Genomic DNA, 22,032 nt, shown 5'->3' with positions numbered 1-22,032 from the left:
TGTGCTTCTAATATCTTGTATTGTAATAGTGGCAACTAGGTCTCCCTCACTAAACAAGCTGGTTTTTTTTTACATACATATATTTGCATATGCTAATTGATAATGCATAATTTGAAGGGTAATGTTGTACCACGAGCATATATTTTGCAATAACTCATGAACTAGCAACCATCTTACTATGCTATTTTAGGATATTGCATATGCTAATTGATAATGAATTGCAGACACAGTGGTCTCTGCATACAGTCACCCAAATGTAGAAGGTACTCCAGGGAGGCTTTCCAGGCACAGTTTTGATCTCTATAGAAATATTGTTTTCTTGCTGCAGTGAATTATGGGTGCAGTTAGACATTTTTGCAGTGTTGATGATGGTATTTGTGCTCATAGGCCAATCGTGTGTTTACATGTTATCACAAATCAGAGCCACAATGAAGGTGGGAGCAAAACTACACCTGCAATAATGTTGGCCAGGTCTGAAAATCAGTTTTTACAAATTAACAAAAATATTAGAAAGCTTAGAATTTTATTTATTTACAAATCTGGATTGACTTCCTGCAGTTACTTAATTCTCCGTGCATAGGCTTCTTTCTCATGACAGATACGTTTGAAAGGGTTTATACTTCCAAACATAAAAGGAATTTCTGCTTGACCTCTGGGGACATATCCTGTTGTCAGTTACTCTTACTTAACATTTCTTACTTCTCTGAAGTGTACAATGGTTGCATGGGTAACACCAAAACTTGTTCTCTAGAAACTGATAACTTACTTTATTTAAAATAATTAATTGTGTATTTTAAATATTTGACATTGTATGCAATATACATGTTTTATTCTCAGAAGGTTATTTGAATTTTATAAAAGAATAACTTCTTAAACTGGGGAAGTGATGAAGAGACAAAAATGGAAAGTGTTCTCTCTTTAAACAAACTAAACAAGATACTTTTAAGATTGAATTCCTCTCATACCCCTAGGATTATAAACCAAAACACGGGGGCTCTAAATTGGATGGAGTGGGGGATGGGGAGGGAGGAAGAAGTAACTCCAGTCATGTTTTGTTTTCACTAATTAGTTTAACAATCAGAAGCATAAACTTAATATTCCACACCTAAATTAGATGTTTAATATTTGACACAGTAAAGTTATAGTTTTTGTATTAAACTAGTAATAAAACAGGTTGATTGATTTACAAATGATTTACAGTCTTCCTGGTACTTTGCTCCAGTGCTCCTGGAGACACACATAATGTCACTTTTAGCAAGAAAAGTAGCTTAGAAATGCCAACTGTAATTAAAGTTTTTTTAAAAAAATTCCAATTCATAGTTTCATAGTGAGAAGAATTTTTTGTGCAAATTCAGGCTGCTGTGCTAAACAAAATACAGTTTTCCTTAAAATACATATGAGGAATTATGTAAGTTAAACTTTATTTAAACACACTGGTCTACAACAAAATGAGAGATGCTTGGTCCAGTTAGTCAAGCCTGATGTTTTTAAAGTGATAAAAACATTCTTGGCAGCACCTATTATAAAGTGATAAATTAAATGTTAATGAAAGACTCCCATTGATTCCAATAAGTTTAGGATCAGGTCTTTAGTCCTTGGGGGAGGGAAAAAAGATGAATATGAATGATACTTTTGATTCACTCCAGCCTTAGCCCTGAAAAACAAAACAGAATCTTTGCTAAACTCTACTTGGAACAGTAGCTGACAGTTGAAGGCTGGCAGAAATCCATAGCTCCTGTATCATTTCCTGTCCACCTTCTTAGGAAGATAGATAGATTCATTTATTGAGGTTCCAAAATCTCTACAATTCCTTTTCTTTCCTACAGCATAGTGAGTTCTCTGTCACTGGACAGCTGTCTTATATTCCAAACCTTTCACATATTTGGAATTTAGCTTTCAATCTTGTAATAATATTCTTGTCTAATGAGGTCTTGAAATTTGTCACTATTCTTCTAGGTCTGTGCTTGTAATGACGTTCAGGCCAGAGATGGACAGAAAATTAGGAGGTAAAATATTCCAGACAGAGGGAACTTTGGAAGAAATGGCATGACTGCTGGAATTAATTTTTATGGGAGGAACACAGACAGACAACCAGATAATCTCCTACATCAGTTACATATCAGAAAGATACATAGCAGAATAACAACCTATTTTAGAAATGTTATGGACAGTTTTAAAACATTTTGTAAGAGCTACTTTTTTATCCCTCCACCTATAAAAACAATATACCCTTAGTACCATGAGTCCAATTGTAAAGGCTTCAGAGAAAGACAAATGGTAAGCAATAAAGTTTTGGAAACTACAAAACAAAACAAACAAGAACACCTAGAAAGAAAAATTGCTGTGTTCTCTTTGGAAAACTGGAAACCCCATTCCCAAAGTGTTCGTAATTCTGAGGTAACTGTATATCTGAGGTAATTTGCATACATTATATTCTCTTGTAATGTATGCAAATATGACTTTCAGCATTTCCAGTACCCGTTTCTAGAACCCTCTGGATGTGTCTCTTAGAACACCGGTTCTCAACCTTTCCAGACTACTGAATCCCTTTCAGGAGTCTGATTTGTTTTGCATACCTGCAAGTTTCACCTCACTTAAAAACTACTTGCTTACAAAATCAGACATATGAGTACAAAAGTATCACAGTACACTTTTATTGAAAAATTGCCTACTTTCTTATTTTAAAATAAGAATATTTTAAAATATTTTAAAATAACTATAAAATAAATCAGTTGGAATATAAATACTATACTTATATTTCAGTGTGTAGTTTATAGAACAGTATAAACAAGTCAGTGTCTGTATGAAATATTAGTTTGTACTGACTTTGCTGGTGCTTTTTCTGTAGCCTGTTGTAAAACTAGGCAAATATCTAGATGAGTTAACATACCCCCTGGAAGACCTCTGCATATCCCCTGGGGTACGTGCACCCCTGGCTGAGAACCACTGTCTTAGAATGTCTGTGAGACACTACATGCCACATGCAACAGTTAGAATTTTGAGTCTGAATGAGTTAAAACTGATTATTTTCATTTTTCTGAGCCATCTATTTTCAAGAAACCAGTGGACAACAGTGGAGAACAATTTTGAAAGAAAAAAAGCATAACTTTTTATAAACTATCTAACTCAAACAGCTTTTTTTGATTTACTTTAAACATTGCATAATATTCCCCTTTGGGCTAAGTGTCGCCATGAGAAATTTCAAGCCAAGGATTTGGAAAAGTCATAGGCAGCTAAACCAGGGCTTTGAAGAGAAATGTCCTACAACTTTAACTAGGTCATCTTTACTGTAGCTTCATAAGCTAGTGAAAATGCCTGGTATCAAAGCTATTTGTAGCTATAGAGTAGCATGTTTTGGGCTTCACTCTGAAAAGTTGCATATGAAATATAATTCATACATCTTGTTCAGAAATCTATATAAGGATCCAGAGACTATGTGGCATAACGTCTAACAAATTTGTTTTATGGTGAGAGCTGCCAAATAGTTACTGATAAATGCAGCAATACACTACGTGTACCCCAAGAATCTGTCAAAATTGAAAAAAGATTGCTATCTATTTCCAAATCTTTATAAATTTCATACTTTCATCTTACTTGAATTATAACACAGTCCCAACACATCTAAAATAATCTATATTCTCATATTTCTGAGGCAATCTCTTGTATGTTCAATTCTCTCTTATATACTTCCCCATTACCTTTTTTATTTTTTACAAAACCTTTGCCTACCATCACAACTCTTTTTGCAAAAACCTCCCTCCAGAATCTAATCCAAAAACACTCCCTTAGATTATCTGATGGAGAAGGCTATAAAATCAGTTTTTAAAGGCTAAACATCTCATCACTTTAATAATGTGGTTATTCTTTGAAACTTTATTAGGCCTGAAACACAAAGTCTGATTCCTAATATAGTTCTTCCACTGGGTAGCTATGGATTGTTAACACATTGTTTAAACAGTTACTTAAGGAACTTGCATTTTATTGGGTTAAACATTTCTCATCATATTAGTACAGGGAGTATAATTAGAAAATTACAGACACTGAACTTTATTTACTATGCATTTTAGCTAACATCTGAAGAGTTCTTCCTCCAGTAATCTTCTTCTTAATGTATGTGCAACATGGCTCATTTGGCACGTGACCAAGATCCAAATTTGGTCCATGGGTTAGATCATTAGCTTTCCCAGCTTGGGCCGGATACTGATGGGGAGTGTGATGTGGACATTGATCCATGCCCCCACTCCAATAATAACTTAGGGCAACAGCACCACATTTTAAAAACATTTTCAATTGATTGCATAAAAGAATGACAAATGGTTCAAAATACTTGAATTCTGGCAGATATTAACAAGATAAAACAGGTATACAAAACTGAACTGCCCCACCATATATCAAGATGGTTAATATTGATTTTGATTGTAGACATGCCTTTCAAGGGCATGGCCAAGTTTAGCCTCATCAGCATTCAGAATATATATGTGTATATACACATATATATTCTGACTGCTGATGAGGCTAAACTTGGCCATGCCCTTGAAAGGCATGTCTACAATCAAAATCAATATTCAGGTTTCAGAGTAGCAGCCGTGTTAGTCTGTATTCACAAAAAAAAAAGAGGAGTACTTGTGGCACCTTAGAGACTAACAAATTTATTTGAGCATAAGCTTTCATGAGCTACAGCTCACTTCATGGGATGCATTCAGTGGAAAATACCTTGCATTCAGTGGAAAATCAATATTAACCATCTTGATATATGGTGGGGCAGTTCAGTTTTGTATACATGTTTATGTTTTATCTTGTTAATACCAGCCAGATATATATATATATACATATATATATATATATAATATATATATATTGTAATTTGAGCTTTTGCCTCCTCTTCTCTTTTTAACTCTGCATTAACTAACTTGGGTTAAAATGGTAGTGAAGACATGGCAACTCAGCTTTTAACTGTGGTTAGCAGCTGAAGTTCAACCTCCGGCTCCCTAAACTTTACTGGAGCTGATAACCCAAGTTAAAAGCCGAGATGCCAGTTTTCACTGCTATTTTAACCTAAGTGAAGTAATGTGGGGATAGCTAAACTGAGTTAAGAACACAATTTCTTTTGAAGTGTACACATAACCTTAGTTCATCCTCAATTGGTGTAATAGTCGTAGCTCCATTGAAGTTAATGGGGGTATGCCAATTTTCACCAGCTGTGGATCTTGTCCACATATGTATAATTACACACATATACCACAAACACAGACACCTACATTAAAAGAAAATTACTAAGGTTCCAAAGTCAAGCACTCACATGTTAGGAAGTGCCAAAATTAATGTTCCTGTGGTCAATGACATTTCCAGAAAGGTATTCAAAATTGGATGGAACTAGACAACAGTATATATTTCCCACCTTTCCAATGTCGCACAAAGATCGTGAGGTACTATACAAGATACTTTATAGACAAAAAAATCTGGTTTTACAAAACATGCAGTTTAAATAGCTGTGTTTAGTGAGATGTTGTATGAACCTTGAGCTTCATGGATAAATACACTATTTAATGATGTGTTGTGTGACAAAAGGAGACAGGAAAATATAATACTACTGTAATATAATATTAATAAATATTTCTGGCAACATTATCAGGATCCATTCCTGCTCCCAATAGCAGTCAATGGCAAACCCCATTGACTTAAAATATCCAGAATTAAGTCCTTCCTTCTGAGCACCCTGAGGTCCCAAAAGTAACAATATCAGCATTAGGCCCTAGGTTATGGATGAATGTCTTTAATTTTCTGGTATTCCAGTTTCATATATTTGTGTTTATTATCTTCTTAAGGCTCCAGAAATCAACCGAGACCTCGTTTCTTGCAATGTTGATGAGATTACTATGTATACATTGCTGTCACTACCAGAAAGAACGCTGAATCTTTGAAACTGGATGAAAAATATTCTATGGAAAACACTTAAGGCAGAATAACAAGTTTAAAAGTTCGTATGCCTTATTTTCTACCATGAAATATTCCATAAAATATTTTTCTTCTTTCAAAGGTTCAGAATTCTTTCCATCAGTGACAGCAATGCATGTACAATAATCTTGTCAATATTCCAAAAAAGAAGGTCTCTCTTAATTGGGGATCTTTTTCAGACTATGCACTGAAGGTATGTCTACAGTGCAAGAAAAGACCCATGGCACAGCCGTGGCTGGTCCAGGACAGCTGATTCAGGCTTGCAGGGCTCAGTCTGTAAAATACTTGAGCGGGGCTATAAAACTGCAGTGTAGACGTTTGAACTCAGACTGGAGCCTGGATTCTCAGAACCCACAATGGGGGTGGTGTCAAAGCCTGGGCTCCAGGCCAAGCCTGAACATCTACACTGCAATTTTAGAGCCCTAGAAGCATAAATCAGCTGACCCATATCACTGAAGAGTTCAACCTTTTTTTAGTTTTGCTACTCTTTATAATACAAGGAATTTTCTTTCAAAATTCTTTCAAAGTTCAACTGCCAAACAGAGTGGAATGATTATCATGCAACATGAAAATATCCTATTCCTAATTATGTTAGATTGGATAAGGGATAGCCACTTGGGATATTAAGGGCAGTTTAAACGTACACATTCCACAATAACTAGATTAAATAAATAAACTATTGGTAATATCAAACACTGTTTTACAACAAAGGAGCAAGGGTTGGAAAATAATTAGGCTCATGCCTACATCTCAGGGTCAATAGATCCAAAACAAGGCCCCTTTGTCTTACTAGAGTTTCACTGTGAAGACTTTGTGGCCAATAGTTACTACAGAAGTAAAAATAAGCAGTGAAATGGAGATGATTGAACTCCAACCAATTTGCCAACTCTAAACAATTTGCAGTCAGTATAAATAGTTGCTTAAAAGTATAGATCTTAAAATGGTTTCAATACAGCCAGTGGAAATCTTCTCCTTCACAGGATTTGTGTGAAAATAGGCATTGTTATTTCTTTAGTTTCTTAAATTTAAAGGTTTCATAGTAGCAGCCGTGTTAGTCTGTATTCGCAAAAAGAAAAGGAGGACTTGTGGCACCTTAGAGACTAACATTTATTAGAGCATAAGCTTTTGTGAGCTACAGCTCACTTCATCGGATGCATTTGGTGGAAAAATCCACCAAATGCATCCGATGAAGTGAGCTGTAGCTCACGAAAGCTTATGCTGTAATAAATTTGTTAGTCTCTAAGATGCCACAAGTACTCCTTAAATTTACAGACTCCCAAAGCATTAATACTTATTACAAAAGATTACTGAAAGTGTAACACTGCAACTTGCCTCAATCCTAATATTTATCATCAGTAAACTCAGTGTAGAACTGATAAAAAACCCTTCCCTTTCCTCATGTTTTTTGTCAGGCCATCTATCATATTTTTTATTATCTGCTTCAATAGTGAAAATTGGTCTGGGTGATGGTTGTATCGGTATTGCTCTTTTCCAGATATAAACACATTTTTTCACCATGGCCAAATAAAAATTCACCTTCTTCTGCCATTGTTTATTTGGATTGTTAATTCAGGTCTGGACCCTCACCTTTTTCATTCTATTTTCAAATCACATATATTTTGGGAATCACATATCTTTTGTCTTTAGTATTTCCATGAGATTGTCCTAATTTTTTGGTCAATGCTACTTTAGAGTCTCATCATCTGTTAGCCACGTGATCGGATCTGAAAAATCTCTTTACCTTATCCAATAAGTTGTTATATAATCAACATACTGTATGGGATAAATTTTGCAGAATTCTGTTTTGAATGGCAAATGGCATATACCTGAACACTGAGTGTATTGTAATGCTAAATAGCACTAAGAGAGATCCTCTGGACCCAATATTGTGTGAGGGTAGCAATCTATCAATTTCCCAGGGGTGGTCATGGTGCATGAATGATCAAGGTTCAGTGGGTCATGAGAATTCAGAATTACCAAGCTAGCTCTAGAGCACTTCTACTGCATATATCACTGAATTCCCAAGAGAAGTTGTGGTTCATGAGTGGCCAGAAGTCACCAGGTCATGAGAATTCAGAAAGCTCTAGAGTCCCCCAAGCAGCACTCTACCTAGGAACCAACTAACCTCATGTAGCTTCTCATGTACTCTCTTCAGCAGTGTCAGGATTTCAGCAAACTTTCAGCAAATCATGATGACCAAGAAGTGCCACAAATTTGAAAAATAAGACAGAATAATAACATGCACATATGACTAATTCTAGAACATGATCACACAAAAACATTTCCATAAAATGGGAACCTAGTTTTCACAAAATACATAACATGCCTTCCAGACCACATACATGTAGCATATGAAATAAAATTTCCACAGCATACACACAAACTTTTTACAACTTAACAAGAAAACAAAACAAAACAAAAAATCTTGTGAAACAGAAGGTTTTTTTCTGCTCTGGAGATTTGAATCCATTCATTTACTGACATAGTTCTGAAAATGGGTGATCAGCAAGAGTTAACAGCTAACCCAAAAATTCTGAAAAAAGGAGCTGAAGTTGTCTGAAACAGAACAGCGGGATTTCTGTCTTTAATTTCTGGGACAATGTGAGCCCAGATATTATGGTGATGGGAATATAGACAAATAAATAAGCAAGCAAAGACGACTTTTTGGAGGCCAAACATCAACGCTGAGTTCTTCTGAAGTGTTCGGGTGCACCACTAACTTGGATGCTATTAGAAACTGGAAAGAAGCAGTCAAATGGGAACTTTCTTCAAAAAGAAAATCTCACTGGCAATTATGAGAATGGTGTCAAAGAGACAAGAATCCTTTTTATTAAAGAGATGAGGATTTCTGATGGTGGAACAGAAACTGTGAAGAACAGTAAAGGGGCCTTTAACTAAATTAATTAGAATTAAAGTGGAAAGTATTTGTGCATACAAGGAAAACCAGCATTATTTATCTTTTGTAGGTTGTTTTTTTTTCAAAAAAGCCAAAACCACATAACTTTTCATTTAGTGGATGTCTGCTGATTTCAACAAAGATAAGTTCAGATGACAGCACAGCACCACAAAACCAACCAATGAAAAGGACAACGATAAAAGTTTTGCTTAATTTCTCCTTAAGTAGTCTATTATAACGGGGTGAAGATCATAAGGAATTTTACTCATTTTTTTGGAAACAAGAGAGAATTTTTAATGATAGTTCCAGGAACATTCTCAGTTTTGCCACATTTTGTAAAAGTGAAAACTGACATTTTCTCACAACTTCTTAGAAGCATAAGAGGCTATAAATATCTTAAGATAAGAAAATTGAAAGTGAACCAAGGGGGATATTTTGCTGACCACAGTGATCTTAATTATTTGACTCTCTGGATCTGCATTATTAGTGTATTTAACCAGTCTGACTATTCATTGAGTTGTTGAAATTTTTTTAAAGGAAGAATTAGAGAAAACCCAAATTTAAGAGGAGAAATACACATTTGCTTCATATACCTTATAAACAGATATTGAAAATTGTCTTGAAATTAAACCAAGTGTCCAAGCCCAAATCTCATCCTTTTCACTGAAATAAACCCAACATTTTTCTTTTCAAATTTCAATAAATTTCCTTAATCTCATGTCATGGTACAATTTCGATGAGCTCCCTCACATCCCAGATTATAATGCAATTTGAGCTTCTGGCTGCAGGAACTCTTAGCTCAATAAGAGAATGAATGAGCAGTGAGCACACTCTTGCAGAGCTACTGAAGACTTGTGAGATTCCCAACATAGTTACGTCACTATTTTTCAATGGCAAGGAGGTGAGAGAGAGGGAATATTAGGGTGCAGGAAAGGAGACAGACCTGGTGGGGCTATTGGAAAAAAGGAGAAGTTAGGGAGGAGAGAGTGAGGGTGAAGATAAAATTCAATGGTTCAGAGAAGTTTGGATAAGCATTCAAACATTCTAAACTGAACATCCAAACCTGGATTCTCCAATCCTTATTAAGACACCTACAAGAATGGTTTATTCTATCTATGAATAGCCAGAAATCTGTAATCTCTGTTACAAAACATGGACTCAGCCAGAGTGATCCATTCCTTTATGACCTCCAGGTTGGATTCTGGGCAAATACTTAGGTATGAACACAGCAACATTAGGGAAGATTCAGCTAGTTTAGATTGCAGCAGCCTTCATCATCATCAACACCAGCCACCAAGACCACATCACTCTGCTTCTCTGCTCACTCTAAAGGCTCCCCACAAACTACTGTATTAAATACTAGGTCTCTAGGTTAATGTTCATGGATGGTTTTCTGTCCTTGATGATGACCTCCCTCAACTGCTACTTTTCTCAGCATCAGTGAAGCTGTCATCAAAGAGGAAGTTCAGGTTTCTTGGCATATTATTAATTCCCCTTAAAACTGAAGAATATTGTCACTTTCCTTTTGCAGGACCTAATACTTCTTTAAGGAAGCTCTCCCTGGTGCTTAGTCCCCAATTTCCAGACAGTGGAGAATATAAAGTCCTTCAAACTTTCAGATTTCAGGGAAAGTGCAACAGTATTTAGGGTCACAGTACATCAGCTCAGTAATCTTTTGCTTTCAGGGTTGAAAGTATACATTTACTTAGTGGATCATCATTTGTTTATAACTACTATATAATTTGGAACATTGTCATTTGCTTACTTGTCAACTGTTTGTGTCATCCGTTCCCAGGTAACAGACCTCTAGGATAACCAAAACAATCCTCAACAAGATCATTCATGACAAACCAATACATCTGCTTGAAAAGCCCTTGCATGCAGGTGTGTAATTCCAAAACCAGCCTAAATCCTTAGGGCAGTGCAGGCCCCCTATTTCATGAAGGAGCTCCATGTTTGACTAACCAATCTTTAAGACAGTCAGCCTTATTTCTGTGAGAACTGCAAAGGCCTAGAAGAGATAGGGAACTCATGCAAATGAGATGTTCACTCTTGCCACTGACTTGCTGTGGATCATGGACCTTTTCTTTTTCCTATGTAGTGGTCACAGAGAATACTACAGCACTGATGTGATGCTGCCTGCAGAAGGTGAGAGAATAGCCTGAAGACAGAGATGCTCAGTCTGAGCTTCTTGCAATCAGTGCTTGTGGGAAGGAGTGGTTGTGGGGAGCTCTGCTGCAGATTTTCCATTACTCTGTGCAAGTCAGGACATATGTGTGGGTTCTTGAAGCTAATGGCCTCCATTGCAAGCTACCAAATCTATTTCGGAGCTGTGAGCCAGCTCTAGCACTTGATGGGAAGAGCCTGCTTGCTGTGTGCCCAGCTGTCAGTCAGATAAAAACACACTAATTCCCTTCAGGGACATCAGGAGGAAATTACAGCACAGGACAATGTCACTGCCAGATATGTGAGTTGGGAATGGAATCTCAGACTATGCTTTCAGGGGAAGGATGTGGGTGACCACAGGGAGCTTCTCATGAGGATTCCAACTGTGCTCTGCTAACTTAAAGTTCAACCAAACCAAGGCCCACTTTCTGGACTCCACCCCATGTTGGGGGAAGATTAGGATTTGACTCAGGGCTGGTCTACACTAAAGCTGTAAATCAATCTAAGTTACGCTAGTTTAATTATGTAAAGTACGTAACTGAAGTCAACGAAACTTAGATCAACTTACAGCGGTATCTGCACCATGCTATGTTGACAGAGAACACTCTCCCATCGACTTAGTGTGTCTTCATTGAATCGACATCCCTGCATTGATCATAGCAGTGTCAGTTTAGCCAGTAGCGTAGACATGGCCTCAGTGAAAGAAAGGTTGATTCACCCACATGCTTCTCACAAGCCAGGACTATTTTTTTTCTTTGTAAAGTATATTTAGCAAAAAGAATGAAAAATTAAATTCTATGCATATTAAAATGTGGGTTTGCTTGTAGTTTTACAGTGTGATATAAAATGTAGGAGTCTTAGCATGCTGTCCCATCTTCTCTGGGTAGCAGGAAGACCAAGACTATAAATATGAGATGCAAAATCTTCCAGGAGAAGCCTCAGCATACCCTGATTGATAGGACTCACATTAAAGATTATCTGACCCCTAAGCTAGATGTAGCCTTTATTTACAAACATCCATTCCACTAAAACAGTAGTGGGCAACCTGCAACCCATGGGCCGCATGCAGCCCAGCAGGGTAATTTGATTGTAGGCCACAGGGACGTGCTGGTCGCTGCTTCCCGCAGCTCCCAGTGTCCAGGAACAGCGAACTGCGGCCACTGAGAATTGTGGGGGGCCGTGCCTGCAGATGGTCAACATCAGCAAAATGTCTTGTGGCCCGCAATCAGATTACCCTGGTGGGCGACATGCAGCCCGTGGGCCTTAGGTTGCCCGCCACTGCACTAAAATCAGGATAGTTGCATGAACAGAAGTAATATCAAGGAATAGCTGTTTAAGTGTAAGATGGCCAAGCATGTCTTCTGAGATAGGTAAAATATAAAATTGCTTGTTTGGTACTGGTGCCAAGGGCTTCAGTCTTTAATATGTTTGAGACCCCTTAAGGTTTCAATCAGTTCAACACAGGTCATTTAAATGGAGTTGATCAAACCCTGAGACGTCATCTGTGAAAAGGCACTGATGTCCATTTCAACAACTAAGGGATGTCCTGACTAGTATGAGGTATTTTGCTCCCTATAAATATTCTCAAAACATGCAGCTAAAATAGGAGGAGAGATGACAAATGAAGTAATATTTTATACATTTTACATATATGCTCTCTTTAAAAAGTTAAACTCTCACATTTTACATATGTATATGTTTCTTCTCTTCCCCCCCCCGCTCTCATTTGTTAATAACCTTGTTCCATATTAAAATAGGTGTTCAAGTGATTAGACTGAATGGACTGTGCTGGTACCTTGAGGAAGTACACTCATCCAAAATAATTTCTTTACAGGAAAGGTTTTGTATAATATGAAAATCTGCATCATCCAAAAAAAAGATCATTTTAATTTCCATTGCCAGTAAATATGATTATTCCATTATTTGAGTTATTATGCTCAGGAAATGCAGACTGGTGGCTGAGACTGCCAAAATGTCTGTCTCCAGTCATCAGTAAACTTTAACTTTGTCTGAAGCCTGTCTTGCTGATAATTAATATTTGAAGTTTGAGACATGCAATTCTGCCACAGTCGAGAATCCTATTTTTCTGGAAACCCTAATCATAGTCCATACACCACAAATCCAGCTTATATTCTGCATTTTTTTGTGGATGTCCCTTACCATTGCGGAAAACAGTCTCAGGGTAATAATATCAAGTACAAAAAACAGTGTGTTAATATGCCAGTTCTTAGACAAGCAACATTATTCAGATATACATCATAGATCAGATCCTCAGCTGGTATAAAATGGATCTTCACCAACTTGCACTAGATCAGGGTCTGTCCCCATTCTTTGCCTACAGGAAAAATAATATCCATTTATATCTGAAATTTAAGCATGTCATTTAGAAATTCAATCATAAGTTATTTTGCTTCTGGAGCAACATATAAAGGCCAATAAGAGACTATATACTTAATGAAATAGTGAAACATTTTTTCTAATAAGTAACCACTTACACTTTTAAGAGGACATGAATTAAGGGCTACCTGTCTCTCACATTGAAGGCTGAGATCCCCTGTAAAGTGCTAACTTTACAGTCACAAATTGTTCAACGGTTGCTTATGTGGCGTCATGGAGGAGCGCCTGCTCCCTGCAATGTGGCCTCGGTCAATACCCTCAGTGACTTGTCATTTTCAGATTTTCTTGAAGAATTTTCTTAAAGAACTTTTTTATGTTCATACCTGATTCTGTCTCAGCCTGCTAGTTTCACAGCCACTTGGTTATTTGACGGAAACTCCTTCCAGGAATTATCCATCTGTTCCCACCATGATAAAGAGACCTGGCAGGGCAGTCTGACCTACTAGTCAGAGCAAGGGGGGGGGTGTCAGGGTCACAGATGGAAGTCATACCAAAGGTCAAAGCCAGAGTCAGAGTCAGAATCAAAAGTCATGCAAAGGATCAATCAGAGGCAGGAGCCTGCCAAGGTCTGTGCCAGGGTCAGTGTTGGTAGCCACATCAAGGATTAAGCTGGAATTGGAAACAGAAGTCATGCCAAGCATCAAACTGGAGTTAGTCATTGGATTTAGGGCAAGGAAGCAGAAACCAGGAACAAGGCACAGTAACAGGAGCAAGGAGCAGGAACGAGGCAAGAGGCAGGAACTTGGTCTTAGGGCATCTGGTCAGCAGCAGATCTAGCAACTAGTTGGTCAGACAAGGGGCAGGACTGGAACAGAAAGCTTTATTATCTCTGTCACCTTTGTCCGCTTGTGCTTGTCCGTCCCTCCACGAACGGAAGTCTACGCCACACCGTTCTATTTTGTTGTGAGCACATTCTTTCCATTTCTGGCCAAAGAGTTTTGTCATGGGATAGGCCCAGCATGTTTTTGGTCTGCCCAATGGTTGCTTGTGGTTTCTGGAGATCCAGTCACTGAGGCAGGTTGTCCACCTATTGTCTTGCTTGAGGACTACATGACCTGCACATCTTCACTTTGCGTCGTACATTGAGTGCACTACATCGTTCTCCTCTGTATACCTTCTGATCTCCTCATTTGATATATGATCACGGAGCGATATCTTACACATTCACATTTTAATTGCTCTCTGGTGACAGCGAATTTTTCTTCCTCCGCTTTCATTGTTGACCGGCTTTCTGTTGCATATATCATTGCTGGCAGAATAGTGGAGTTAAACAGTTCTTTCCTTTTCTTCATGGGCAGTCCATCATCCAGACATTATTATTTTGTTGAAACTTGCCCACCCCGCCTTTTGCCTCCTACTGCATTGCCCTTCGAATGAGTTGTCTCTGCTCAGCTGCTGACACAGGTAAATATATTTGTCAACCTCCTTGATTTCTTTCCCATTTACAGTGATGATTCCTTCTACACATGCTTATTCTGCATCCACTTTGTCTTCACGTGTTCACTTCCAACCTGATATCATGCAAAAGTGTTTCCAATTGCTGCAATTTGTTCTCCAGTTCTGCTGTGTCCTTTGCCAGTATTACACAGTCGTCAGCAAAGAGAAGATACGTTAACTGTTCTCCATCAATTCTGATTCCTTCTTCCCAGTTCAATTTCTTGAGCAGTGACTTCAGTAATGCTGCAAACAGCTTTGGTGAGATTGTGTTGCCTTGTCTGACTCCTCTGCATATAGTAATAATGCAGGGGACATTGAGTAATGTTATCTCTGTCAAGCAATTGCAGTTAATTTCTTCCAGCAGGTCGATGTACCTCAGGTATATTCCGATTTTATTGAGCACGTTGAGTACAGTGTTAATCTCTACCAAGTCAAATGCCTTTTACAGTTGACAAATGCAATACACAATGGTGCTTTGTATTCCTTGCATTTTTGATGAGCTGCAGAACAGAGTGGATGTGATCAACTGTCAAATACCCTGAGCAGAAACCAGCTTGTACTCTGCTTTCGTGCATATCAAAATCCTTCTTAATCTGACTGAGTATGATGCACTTTATACACTTGTGAGAGGAGTGTGATCAGATGGTAGTTGCTCTGTTCTTCTGGATTGCCTTTCTTCATCAATAGTATTCTTTTCGATTTCTTCCATGTATCTGGAACATGCTTGCTATTGATATAGATGGTGAACCATTGCACCAATGCTTTGAAAAGAGTATCTTCCTCTGCTTTGAGATATTCTGGCCAAACATCATCCAGTCCCAGACTCTTCCCTCTCTTCATGTTATGAACTACATATTCAGTTTCTTCCCACATAACATCCGGAACTTCTTCTGTAAGCTGCTGCCTTGACGGTGTACATTGGACATTGACATATGAGGAATAGAGGTTATTGTAGAATTCTGTACATATTTTATTCATCTTGCTCCTTTCTGATGTCATTTCTTTATGCTCAGAGGTTTCCAATCAGCAGTCTGCTGCTAGTTACCTGACCCAGCTTTGTCAATGGATGCAGCCTCTGGTGATGGGGTATCAGCTGCAGTTCCCTCATCTGACCTTCTGGTGTAGTGGTGCAGGGACTAAAGCTCTCACTTGGCAGGCCTGCGTGTGAGACCCACAGCATCTGACAAAACCAGTGAAGGGGTTTACTCAATGCAGGAAGTCCTCCTTGTGGCCAGGTGTGACATCGCTGGTGTCTTTCAATTTGGCACCCCTGCCGATGGTTGCTCAGTTGCTAGAGTGATCTCTTTTCCTGTAACTCAACCAGGTCACAATTTAGCCTACCCCTACTGGGGTTAACAAAAAGCCCAACATAAAAGAGTCTAATGTCCTTACAAAAGGGTCTTTGGTCCCTTGTCCTCACATCCTTGCCTTAGGTCTTTCCAAACAAAGACTCTGACTTTCTGGTGTCCTTTGGAGGTGCTCGACCTCCGCTCCTCCCCAGGCCCCGCCCCCACTCCATCCCTTCCCCCAAGGCCTGACCCTAACCTCACCTCTTCCTGTCCCACTCTGCCTCTTTCCACCCCATTCCATCCCCCCCCAAGCGCATCCAGCCCCTCCCTCCTCCTCTTCCTGCCCTCGCTCTTCCCCCTCCTTCCTCCAGCATCTCCTGGATGTTGCTGAACAGCTGATCACTGGCAGACAGGAGGCGCTGGGGGAGACAGGGAGGAGCAGATTGGTGGGCCACCGGCAGGTGCTGAGCACCCACTATTTTTTCCCATAGGTGCTCCAGCCCCAGAGTACCCATGGAGTCGGTGCCTATATTTCCAAATATCATTGTCCCCTTCTCTGGACTCATGCTACCTTGCTAGTAACTAGTAGGGGAATCCAGCCCTGCCACTCCACCAGGTTCCAGCTGAGGGTCCCTATAACCAGCAGCCAAGGTCTGTGCAATCCCAATCCTTGCTGCTTTTTCCTCTTACGTTCCCTTTGCTCTGTTCCTCCCCAGAACGTCTCCCAGGGTTCTCTCCTGCTGGCAGTCCAAATTCTGCCCTTCGTTCAGAGTGCTCACTAAGGTCTGCTCCACCCAAATGGCCGCTTAATGACTCCGCAGATGTTTGCTACTCTTCTCTAATCAGGCTAGGATCCCTATTCTTCCCCTTGGGCTTCCTCCTCACTATTCCTAGGGAGTGACTGCAGATTCTCTCTCTGCAGACCCTCTTTTTTTTTCATGGTGAAGCAGACTTGACTGATAATCTATAGCTGACAGCATCTATAATTCTTAAATACCTGATGGTTTATATTCTCTCATTCTGTCCTATGTCTTTCAAGTAACGTAACAACGCCTTCTAATACTACTCCATTTCCCAGATATTTTAACTGAATAACATAATGCAACATTTGTCATCTTAAGCCATTTAAATTAATCAAAAAACATTTCCCCTTCTTTATCAAAGCCCTTTCATACCCATAAAAGGGGATCAATTGTTTCTTCTACCTTACAGTATGCACATAATCCATCTTTGTATTTACTGATTCTAAAAAGATTTTCAATTAAACCACAATAGCTAGTTAGTATTCTAAACAAAATCACTTCATTTTTCCTACCCAGGCCCTGAAGTATGTTGTTATCCTCAACTATAGGCCACAATTCAAAAAAATCTTCTTCCTCACTTGTTATGATCCAATTTTTTTGTCATTCCTTTTAAAAAATTGTTCTCTACTAAGCTTTTGAATTCCTATTTACTCAAGGGTATTTCTGTGTCAATCCTTCCATTTCTTACAGTGCTTTTAGTTGCTTTGTCCTCCATTTAGTTCCTTGTTATCCTGGTATGTGTTGAGTTTCAAGCTAATGCTACATGCATCCCCATTTGTACTAACTCTGTTATGAGAAATATAATTTCATTGATTAAATTGCTTTTACACACAGAAACACGCATAAGACCTCATATTGAATAAAACAAAATGACTGCCGCTTCTAGGCATACATCCCAGATCTAGTTTAATGCTAGCATTATTGCTATTAGTTCAGCTGTCATGACTGCCACAAAATCAGATTTTTTTTAATTCATTAATTCCTAATTTTGATATGCAATATACCATTTCTATGTCTATTTTTTGTTTTTTGGACCCATCTGTACATATTTGACAAAAACAATTCCACCTTTCGTCTATATACTGTCACACTTTGTCTTTTATAGCAATTGTCTGCTTTTTACTTACATACGCTTATAAAATAAATCTAAAGCTATATTTGGGCACATAGCTTTCCTTCCATAACTAATTTTCTCATAACTAAAAGTTTTAACTTCGTTTAGCTTTTCCTTGTCTTTCAACTCCTCCATCCACATTTTAACTCAAATGGTATGTGGAGTTCTAATACTGTGTGCTTTAGTCTGCCTACTGAATTCCCAACAATCACCATCAATTTATTTGGTACTTTCATCATCGCAATTCACACTAAATGTGGCCCAGAAAGTTAGGTCCAGTAGTTTTGTTCGTAGAGTCACTGTCATTTCACTAACAGCTATCTGTGGCACGCATCTGAGTGTTGTAATAAATGCACCACATGCAACTTGCAGTGCTTCTACTTGTATTAAATCATATTTTTTATGTTTTGATTTTGATGCAGACCCAAAAGCTTAGCATCCATATTCAATAACTGGTATGATTAATGCTCTGTATAACATCAGGAGTGGTTTTTTTTATCCAACTGCCCCTCCCCCATTAGCCTCAGACATACTTTTAAGCGAGTTGATCCTTTCTTGGCATTTATCTTTAACATAGTCTGTATGATCTTTCCAAAGTAATGTAGTATCAAATGTTACCCCTAGGAATTTCAACCTTTTAACTATATCTATTTGTTCTCCATAGAGAGGGTTTAAATTCCTTTGTAGCTTTCCTTTTTGTGAAGATCAGTACTTTGGTTTCAGCAACTCAGAACTTGAAATCCCATGTATTTCTCCAGTCAGAAGTCTCTCATAGTGCTTTGTTGATTCTCTTTATAGCCACCTCGATGTTCCTGCTCTTAACCCATAGAGCACAATTATTTGCACATAGAGAAACACCTACTAGAACATTTATTTGTTTTGGATGATCATTTATCATAATACTAAGTAATATCAGTCTTGCAACACTTTCCTGTGGTGTACCATTTTTAATATTATATATTGGACATAACTTTCCCAACTTTCTGACCTGTGTGGTCCATTTACTCAAAAATTCTCTAATTCATCCATATATTGTTCTCCTTATCCCTATTGTGCCTACTTTGTGTAATAAGCCTTCTCTCTATAGCATATCATATGTTTTTTCAATATCTAGAAATACAACTATCATGAAATCTTTAGAAAGAAGAGGGAGTACTTGTGGCACCTTAGAGACTAACAAATTTATTTGAGCATAAGCTTCTGTGGGCTAAAGCTGACTTCATCAGATGTATGCAGTGGAAAATACAGTAGGAAGATATATATATACAGAGAACATGAAAAAATGGGGGTTGCCATACCAGCTCTAACAAGACCAATCGATTAAGATGGACTATTATCAACAGGAGAAAAAAAACTTTTGTAGTGATAATTAGGATGGCCCATTTCAAACAGTTGACAAGAAGGTGTGAGTAACAGTAGGGGGAAATTAGCATGGGGAAATAGTTTTTAGTTAGAGTCATGACTCATCCACTCCCATCCTTGTTTCTCATTTTTTTTGTATTTCAGTTTCCAGTTTAACAATATAGTTGATGGTGCATCTTACCCTCTCCTTAAAACTACCGTGTACCTTATCTGTAATAAGAAAAGGAGTACTTGTGGCACCTTATAGACTAACCAATTTATTTGAGCATAAGCTTTCGTGAGCTACAGCTCACTTCATCGGATGCATTTGGTGGAAAATACAGTGGGGAGATTTATATACACACACAGAGAACATGAAACAATGGGTTTTATCATACACACTGTAAGGAGAGTATCTTCTTTTTGTGAATACAGACTAACACGGCTGCTACTCTGAAACTTATCTGTAATGCCACTGTTTTCCAGATAGGAAAGCAATCATTCATTCCCCATTTTCTCCATAATGTTATCCAGGCAGACCAAGAGGGCATTTTTGTGAATAGTTTTCCTGGTTTTTGTATTGGAATTACTACCACATGTTTCCGCCATAGCAATATCACTCTTTTTTCCCATATAGTATTTTATGTAAGAACATAAGAATGGCCATACTGGGTCAGACCAAAGTATCCTGCTTCCAACAGTGACCAATGCCAGGTGCCCCAGAGGGAATGAACAGAACAGGTAACCATCAAGTCATCCATTCCCTGTCGCCCATTCCCAGCTTCTGGCAAACAGAGGCTAGGGACACCATCCCTGCACATCCCGCAATTGATGGACCTATCCTCCATGAACTTATCTAGTTCTTTTCTGAACCCTATAATAGTCAAGATGTGGGCCTAACATGGATAGAGAGGCAATATGATATTTTATATCTTATTATCTATCCCTTTCTTAATGATTCCCAATATTCTCTCAGCTTTCTTGACTGCCACTGCACAGAGTGGATGTTTTCAGAGAACTATCCACAATGACTCCAAGATCTCTATCTTGAGTGGTAAAAGTTAATTTAGATCCCCATCATTTTATATGTATAGTTGGGATTATGTTTTCCAATGTGCATTACTTTGCATTTATCAACATTAAATTTTATCTGCCATTTTGTTGCCCACTCACCCAGTTTTGAGAGATCCTTTTGTAGCTCTTCGCAGTCTGCCTGGGATTTAACTATTTCGAGTAGTTTTGTATCATCTGCAAATTTTGCCACCTCACTGTTTACCCCTGGTTCATTTATGAATATGTTTAATAGGACTGGGCCCAGTACAGACCCCTGGTGGACATCAGTATTTAGCTCTCTCCATTCTGAATACTGACCATTTATTCCTACCCTTTATTTCCTATCTTTTAATCAGTTACCAATCCATAAGAGGACATTAGCTGTTATCCCATGACAGACTACTTTGCTTAAGAGCCTCTAGTTAGGGACCTTGTCAAATGTTTTCTGAAAATCTAAATACACTATATTCACTGGATCCCTCTTGTCCACATGCTTGTTGATCCCCTCAAAGAATTCTAGTAGATTGTTGAGGCATCATTTCCCTTTACAAAAAACATGTTGACTCTTCCCCAACAAGTTATGTTCATCTATGTATCTGGTAATTTTGTTCTTTACAATAGTTTCAACCAGTTTGCCTGGTACTGACGTAAAGCTTACTGGCCTGTAATTGCTGGGATCACCTCTGGAGCCCTTTTTAAAAATTGGCATCACATTAGCTATCCTCCAGTCATTTGGTACAGAAGCTGATTTAAATTATAGGTTACAAACTACAGTTAGTAGTTCTGCAATTTCACATTTGAGTTCCTTCAAAACTCTTGGGTGAATATCACTGGTCCTAGTGACTTATTACTATTTAGTTTATCAATTTGTTCCAAAACTTCCTCTAATGACAACACAATCTCAGACAGTTCCTCATATTTGTCACCTAAAAAGAAGGGCTCAGGTTTGGGAATCTCCCTCACATCCTCAACTGTGAAGACCGATTGCAAAAATGCATTTTGTTTCTCTGCAATGGCTTTATCATCCTTGAGTATTCCTTTAGCATCTCGATCATCCAGTAGCCCCACTGGTTATTTAGCAGACTTCCTGCTTCAGATGTACCTAAACAATTTTTGCAATTACTTTTTGAGTTTTTGGCTAGTTGTTCTTCAAATTCTTTTTTGACCTTCCTAATTATGTTTTTACACTTCATTTGCCAGAGTTTATTCTCCTTTCTATTTTTCTCATTAGGATTTAACTTCCACTTTTTAAAGGATGTCTTTTGGCCTTTCACTGCTTCTTTTACTTTGTTGTTTAGCCACAGTGGCTTTTTTGGTTCTCTTACTGTGTTTTTTTAATTTGGGAAACACATTTAAATTGAGCCTCTATTATGATGTCTTTAAAAAGTTTCCATGCAGCTTGCTTGTAGTGCTGTACCTTTTAATTTCTGTTTAACTAACCTCCTCATTTTTGTGTAGTTCCCCTTTCTGAAATTAAATGCTACAGTGTTGGGCCTCTGTGGTTTTTTTTCCCCGCCACAGGGATGTTAAATTTAATTATATTGTGGTTACTTTTACCAAGCGGTCCATCTATATTCACCT

General features: G+C 38.2%; 1 long non-coding RNA gene across 1 annotated transcript; it reads left to right on the top strand.

The window, feature by feature from the left end:
• The first annotated feature begins 235 nt into the window (after positions 1-235).
• LOC122457688 lies at positions 236-20,557 on the top strand. The gene is made up of 3 exons (XR_006277361.1): positions 236-245; positions 6,149-6,152; positions 20,282-20,557. It is a non-coding gene; the product is annotated as an uncharacterized LOC122457688 (long non-coding RNA).
• Positions 20,558-22,032: the final 1,475 nt, after the last annotated feature.

The sequence above is a fragment of the Dermochelys coriacea genome, chromosome 1 (genome assembly GCF_009764565.3).
Source record: "Dermochelys coriacea isolate rDerCor1 chromosome 1, rDerCor1.pri.v4, whole genome shotgun sequence".
In the NCBI taxonomy this organism is placed as follows: Eukaryota; Metazoa; Chordata; order Testudines; family Dermochelyidae; genus Dermochelys; species Dermochelys coriacea.
Note: the sequence above shows the minus strand (reverse complement) of the source record. Positions and strands in the feature narration are given on the sequence as shown.